Raw genomic sequence first — 7,927 nt, forward strand, 5'->3', positions numbered from 1 at the left:
TTTAAATATTTTTTAAAAATTGTACTTTTTTGAAAAAGTCGTAAAATTATGAGAAACAAACAAAACAAGTTATAATTTTTTCAAAATTAGGTTGGGGGAAAGTTGTAATATTATGGGAATAAAGTCATAATATCACAAGAAGAATAGTTATGAAGATTATTTAAGAGGAAATATGAAATATTTGGAAAATGAAAAAAAAACACCAAAAAGGGGAAAAATAGAGCAAAGCTGCTTTTCTCACCAACAGTAAATCACAAAGCGGAGATGCAGGTTTTTCTTGAAATATATATATATACAGTATATAACTTCTTAGCCTATCTCCAAGTGTTGGTTTACAAAATACTGTATTAAAGTGACCTTGCATCCTTTCATTTTTCACTATGTGGCCCTCAGTGGAAACAGGTTGGACACCCCCTGCATCAGATCACTGTTGATATTCGCCTCTTAGCGCTCACACAATGACCTCCTGCTCGCCACTGCTTGCCTGTTGTACTACCACCGGGCTGCAGGCTGAAATCAAGACAGTACAGACAGAAGAGTGAGTTCAATGTACACACGCCGTCCGCCCACTCGTGTTCCAAACAGGACCAGACTATCTCGGCTGACCAGCAACCTGACAGAAAGGCCTTTGTGCGGTGTGACAGGTGGAGCCGGAATGTCAAAGGCGCTCATTGTGCGAGGGCGGGGGGGTAAAGGAGCAGGGGACAATATGCAAATAAACATGCATCCTCAGGTTCAAATATAGATTCACAAGCACTCGTTACAAACATCGCCTCCGGTGCACACTAGCATGCATGTACATGTTGGATAAGCACTATTTTCACACCCACGTGTTGCTCGTCTGAGGCATTCTGTGGGCGCATAAATACATACTTTCACCTAAAAATAATCATTACTGGAAGAAAACATGGCTGTTAATGTGACACTTTCCAATGGACATTTAGTTCTTGTAACGATATCCTGACAGTGTGCTCCAGTGAACAGTAAGTAGCACAGCAGTGACACAGCAGCATATTTGAAAAGCAATGTTTGCCTACGTGGGCAATGAAACTCCCGCCAGCTGACCTGCACCTCTCATTGTTTTCTAATGATGACATATTAACACGCATTGTACGTTGTGACATGGCAGCACTTTCCCTTCTGTCTCGTCTTGCAGGACAGCCGCAGCTGTTTTGTGTCCATAGTGATTTCAAAATGTGCATAAATAATTACGGATGAAGAAAATACATGTATTCTTTTTGTATCAATTTAATTATCTAATTAGATGTACCGTCCGTTTTTGCTCTGTGTTGAATTTAAATCAACAGATTATAATTACAATTTCATTAAAAAATTGTACATTAAAAAAATAATAAAATGTAATAATAAAAAAAATGTACTGATAACAAGGTTAGAGAAGTGAATGAGGTATCAAATTCAAGTTCAAGTCATATTTTCAAGATTCAAGATTCAAGAGAGTTTTATTGTCATGTGCATAGTAAAACAGCAGTTATACCATGCAATGAAAATCTTATTCTGTTCATTCTCCCAAGAAAAGAAAGAAAACAAATGAAAGAATAAGAACATAAGAAACATAAACATATATACCAATAAATTAAGCAACAACAACAGAAGAGACATTAATACAAGTAAATAATACAAATAAATAAATAAATAAATAGAGTGCTATGAGTGTGTGCGTGTGTTGCGTGCGGCGTGTGCGAGTGCTTCGTTGAGGAGCCTGATGGCCTGTGGGTAAAAGCTGTTTGCCAGCCTTGTGGTCCTGGACTTCAAACTCCTATAGCGTCTGCCTGACGGTAGGAGTGTGAATAATGAGTGTTGTGGATGTGTGCTGTCCTTGATGAGGTTGTGTGTTCTTCGTAGGACTCTAGTTTTATAAATGTCTTGCAGTGAGGGGAGGGCTGCCCCAACAATGTTCTGTGAGGTCTTGATCACCCGCTGGAGTGCCTTCCTATCACGTGTTGTACAGTTACCGTACCAAACAGTGATGGAGGCGGTAAGGACACTTTCCATAGTGCATCTGTAGAAGCAACTCAGGATTGTGGTGGGCATGCCAAATTTCCTCAGTCTTCTCAGGAAGTACAGTCTCCTTTGGGACTTCTTCATAATTTGTTGGGTGTTGTGAGACCAGGTGAGGTCCTCGCTGATGTGTGTGCCAAGGAACTTGAAGGTTTTCACCCTCTCCACCTCAGTCTCATCAATAAACAGGGGTCTATGCGGCTCCTTTTCCCTTGTTCTTGGGTCAATGATCATCTCTTTAGTCTTATCTGTATTGAGAAGGAGATTGTTATCACGACACCAAGCTATGAGGTCCGCCACCTCTCTTCTGTATGATGTTTCAACACCACCAGTGATCAGTCCGATGACTGTAGTGTCATCCGCAAATTTAATGATGCTGGTGTTGTTCTGGGAGGCCACGCAATCGTAGGTGAAGAGCGTGTAGAGGAGAGGACTCAGCACACACCCCTGTGGGGTCCCAGTGCTCACAATTCTTGAGCTGGATGTACGATTGTGGACTCTGACTGACTGGGGTCTGCCTGTGAGAAAGTTAAACACCCAGTTACAGAGGGAGGGAGACAGGCCAAGTGTGAGGAGCTTATCTGTGAGTTTGTGGGGGCTGACTGTATTAAAAGCAGAGCTATAGTCTATAAATAGCATTCTGATGTATGTGTCCTGGCCCTGTAGGTGAGAAAGGGCTGTGTGGATGGCAGTGTTGACTGCATCATCCGTGGACCGGTTCTGGCGATATGCAAACTGTAGAGGGTCCACAGTTGCCGCCGGGATGCTCTTTTTGATGTGGGTCATGACTATTCTTTCAAAGCACTTCATAACAATAGGAGTGAGTGCTATAGGGCGATAGTCATTCAAGCAGGTCACGTTGCTCTTCTTGGGTACGGGCACTATGGTGGTGGACTTAAAGCATGTCGGTACAGATGCTTGTGCAAGCGACAGGTTAAATATGTCAGCAAGCACATCAGCTAGCTCTGATGAGCAAACCCGAAGTGCACGTCCTGGGATGTTGTCTGGCCCTGCTGCTTTTCGTGGGTTTGTTTTGTTAAGAACCCTGCGCACATCAGCTGATGTCACCATGAGAGGTGAGTCCTGTGTGCTCCCCAGGTTCAGCCACCCTCTCTGCTCATCAGGAGTTTGGGTGTCAAAGCGGGCATAGAACTCGTTCAGCTCATCTGGAAGTGTGGTTTGGCTGGACGTGGCTACGCTACTCTGCTGTCGATAGTCTGTGATGTGCTGGAGCTCCGCCCACATGCGCCGAGGGTCTGAGGTGGAATAGTAGCCCTCCAGCTTCTGTCTGTACTGTCTTTTGGCCTCCCGTATGGACCTCCTCAGGTCATATCTGGCCTTTTTGTATTTTATCAGATAGAATTAATCACAGACTTGATTTAATTGGACTTGTTAATTCATTCATTGTTAATTCAACCTGAAGTGTTGATTGCACTTGATTCAGATAAAATGTGAATGCATTTGCCACTCATTGTTGTGTACTTGTTTGTTTTATAACCATAATTTATTTGGACTGTAACTAACGCAGTTTCTGCCAGTGCCGTTGAACATTTTGTGTAATATATGAGAAAGGCAATTAATTTAAATAATAGTATCGAAGGGGATATAATTTAATAAAAATAGTTAAGGTTTACCTAATTAAATAATACATAAAAAAATGAACATTTAGATTTTGGTGTTCAGTTTGATAAACATACACAACGCTCGACCAGACCCCTACAGTAGGTGATCCAATGTTAAAGATGCTATTCCGTCCTGATGGAAGCTTACAGTACATATACAAGCCAGTGAACCATGTACATTCATTTCAAGTTCAATTATTACATAGTGTTGCTTTAATGAAACACATTCCAGTACTAAGATAAAAGATAAGATAAAATGAGACTGATTGCTGTTCTTGTGAGTCCTGAGGCGCTACAAATGAGACATTTAAATGGATTCACATCCATAAACTGGTCAAACGCTTTCATTTGAATAATAATGTGAGCATGGATAGCTTTGGCAGCCTGCCCCCAAGTGTAGCCTCCGTTTGGGATTTATTCTCTGCTGCAGAAAAAAAAAAAAAGAAATAATCACCCTCATGTCGCTTTCCAGAGGAATAGGACGGGATAGAATGTTCCATGTTGTGTACTGAACGAGTGTTTAAAATGCACCCTGGAGCAGCTTTGATTCCATCAGCGAGAAAACAATTACCAAGACTCATCGTAAGCTTGTGTAAAATAGGAAAAACAGGATTGAAGCTTAAAACCATGAAATATGTTACCACAAGCAGAAAAACAAGTACATGTGGAAATGTAGCAGAAGAAAATGTACCTTTTGTGACGCAATTACGCTGTTGATGCCTGCATCCTAGGGCTCCGTGCACCTCGGCCTGCCTCCCTATGAGATGTCCCTCGCCCCTCTCTCCATTGTGGTTCTCCTGACCTCCAGCTAAAACGGCTAGGTGTTCAGCCTGTAAGCATGCCCAGCGATACTCCACAGAGGGTGGAGAAGTTTGGCAGGGACCGAGGCTTCCAGCAACCTGGGGAACACCCTGGAGGAGGAGTTCACACTTTGCCAAACTGCACAACGAATGAAGGACACATACAAGAATGTATTAATTGAGGCTGATTTGGGATAAGAACGCAGACATGTTAGAACAGAGGTATCCAATCCTCAACCTTCCTGGTAAAGTCTTTTCAGGGGTTCTGGAGTGGACGAGCCACCGGATAGAGCAGTGTGGTTTTCGTCCTGGTCGTAGAACTGTGGACCAACTCTACACTCTCCTAGAGGGTGCAAGGGAGTTTGCCCAACCAGTCCACATGTATTTTGTGAACTTGGAGAAGGCATTTGACTGTGTTCTTCGAGGAGTCCTGCAGGGAGTACACCTAATTCAGGCGGTTCACTCAGACCGTGGTCTGCATTGGCCGGCAATAGGTCGGGCTCCTTTCCAGTGAGGGTTGGACTCTGCCGGGGCTGCCCTTGTCATGGATTCAGTTCATTACTTCTATGGACAGAATTTCTAGGCACAGCCAGGGCCTTGAGGGGATCTGATTTGGTGCTGTAGGATTGGGTCTCTGCCTTTTGCTGATGATGTGGTCCTGCTGACTTCACCGGGCCAAGACCTTCAGCTCTCACTCGACTACCAACTTTTTACAAACTGACACTACTGTGACAAGACCTCTGGGTCTTGTTCAAGAGTGAGGGAAGGATGGACAAGCAGACAGGTGCAGCATCTGCAGTGATGCGGACTCTGCATCGGTTTGTTGTGGTGACTCACTTATAGTCATGAGCTTTGGGTAGTGACCAAAAGGACGAGATCGTGTGTACAAGCGGCCGAAATGAGTTTTCTCCGTAGGGTCTCGCTTAGAGATAAGGTGAGAAGCACTGTCATCGAGGGAGAAACTCGGAGTAGAATCGCTACTCCTCCTTATTGAGAGGAGCCAGATGAGGTGGCTTGGGCATCCGGTCAGGATGCCTCCTGGAAGCCTCCATGGGGAGGTGTTCAGCACACATCCAACCAGTAGGAGGCCTCGAGGAAGACCCAGGACATGTTGGAGAGACTATGTCTCTCAACTGGCCTGGGAAGGCCTTGAGATTTGCCGGGAGGACCTGGATGAAGTAGCAAGTGAGAGAGTTGCTGCCTCGGGTTGCTGCCCCTGCAACCCGGAGGCTGGTGAGGGGAACCTGGGGGAGCATCCTGCCTGATGATCTGAGGTGGCGGGTGGATGTTTGGGGATTGAGTAACTTTGTAAGTAAGTTGGTGCCTGACTGGTGATGCATTTATGGGTAAGCAGAGAGATTTTGTATTCAATCCAGGAGCCAGTGCAGTGATTTTTGGGTTGGGGTGGTGTGTTGATAATTTCATTATTATTTTTACTTTTTTCATTAGGATTCTGGCGCACGACTTTGGATGTTTTGTAATGTTTGGATGTCTTTGCGGGGAATTCCAATGAACAGGATGTTACTATAGTCCAGTCTTGAAGAGATAAAGGTTCTGTATTTGTCACAACTGAAAAGCTAACGTTAACACCGGCGTGCTCACTTTTTATAGCCACTGCTTCAAAAATTGATGGGGGAAATAAATTCTATCGTTCAGCCAGAATCATAAAAATTTGTGTGTTTGCCAAAAACATGATGGATTCCCACTGTAAAGCTGCTTCGCTGTTTACTGGTAACAGATTAGCGACGTTATATATGACCTCATCTCCTCTTCTTTTAATGAAAAAGATATGAGCCTGTTGGGGATAAAGTGGCATAAGCTTGGTTATCTTCACATTCGGGAGGCGAGTTACAGCCTCGTTGTTTTTTCCAGGCTGTAATCAAAGGAGGAATGAGGGAGCCTTTTATGTGAAATAGAGAATTCAAACTCATCTTCTTTGCAGATGAGATTTGCTCGCCTGTAAACGGCCTCCTCTCTGCTTACATTGATGTGTTCTTCAGTAAAACTTGCACCAAAGTGCCCAACAAACTGCTGAATAATACCTTATGTTTAAATTATCTTCTCTTCATAGTAGTTTTGTTGTTTACCAACATAGAAACTTGACTTCCTTGTGTTAATTTAACGCATCTCTTGTATTGGCTCTCAATAGACTGAGCAGGTGTACCTAATGGAGTGGCCAGTCAGTGTTTACATTTGCTCATAAAACACATACAAGAAGCAATTGTGCAAATGCAAAAGTCGTTAAATAAATAAGATCTGCTGGCATCATGCACTCATGAATGCAGCAAAAGTTCCCCGTCGCCACTAAATCACATTATTTAGCTTCGTGCCACTCTTTTTATATGACTACAGTTAGTGACAGAAGTATTTGGACAGTACAGCGGCCTTTAATTGTGGCCAGCCTAAGGTTCACTTTCATCTTGATATGCCACACTTGTGAGGTGGATTGATTATCTCTGTGCTCACTAACACAGATTTGGTAACAATATTTCACCCAAATAGGCCTTTTGTGTACATAGAAAAAACTTCTCTTTGGATGCGGTCAGACTGTTGAGCTGCCTCTCACAGCGGGCGATTGCTGTGGAGGTTGGAGGCAGTAAGGCAGTCATTTGAAACTTCTTCAAAGATCAAGGGTTATGGAACAAAAAAGTCAAGTGGTAGATCCAAAAAAATGTCAGTGGCCCTGAGCCTGAGGATCTGATCGGCTGTCCGTCAATACACGGGATGATCCTCAGCCCAGATGTAGATTGTTTACTGGTGCCGAGTGCAGTCCAATAACCATCAGATGGCATCTGTAGGAGAAGGGTTTTAAGAACAAAAAATGTCTTCAAAGGCCTTGTCTGTCTGAAAATGTTGCAGGCGGCATCCCTCATGACTGAAGGCCCTGGTCGGTGTGGTAATGACTGGCTTTTTCACAATGGCCGCCTGACAAAAGACTTCTTCCAGAGAAATAGCCTCACTCTTTTGGACCATCCTGTGTGCTCCCCTGATCTAAATCTAATATTTGGGGATGGATGGCAAGGGAAGTTTACAAAAATGGTCATCAGTTCCGAACAGTGAATGCCCTCTAAGAAGCCATGGTTACCATCTGGAGCAACATTTCCACTAGCCTCCTGGAAACACTGGCATCAAGCATGCCCAAACCAATTTTTGAGGTGATTAACAAGAATGGCGCAGCTACTCATTACCGACTTCTTTTTTGAACATTTTATTTCTATTTTGGGGTGCATAGTGTTCACATTTTATATCCAATCCAATTCAACATATATGCAAATAAATAAATGAGGATTCCTTGTGTGCTTATCCCTTTAATTGCTTCAAATGTCAGCCATTGAAAATGTTCCGGTAAGGTGCTTTTCCTTATCTGACAGCAGGAGTGAACACCTTGCACCTTCCTGCCAAGAAATGAGTAAATTTGCTCTTTGAGGGCTGACGGCCTAATGAATCATTGAAAGCTCAGGCTTGTTTTAAAGCCGCCTCGCTTTA

The sequence above is a fragment of the Dunckerocampus dactyliophorus genome, chromosome 19 (genome assembly GCF_027744805.1).
Source record: "Dunckerocampus dactyliophorus isolate RoL2022-P2 chromosome 19, RoL_Ddac_1.1, whole genome shotgun sequence".
Classification (NCBI taxonomy): Eukaryota; Metazoa; Chordata; class Actinopteri; order Syngnathiformes; family Syngnathidae; genus Dunckerocampus; species Dunckerocampus dactyliophorus.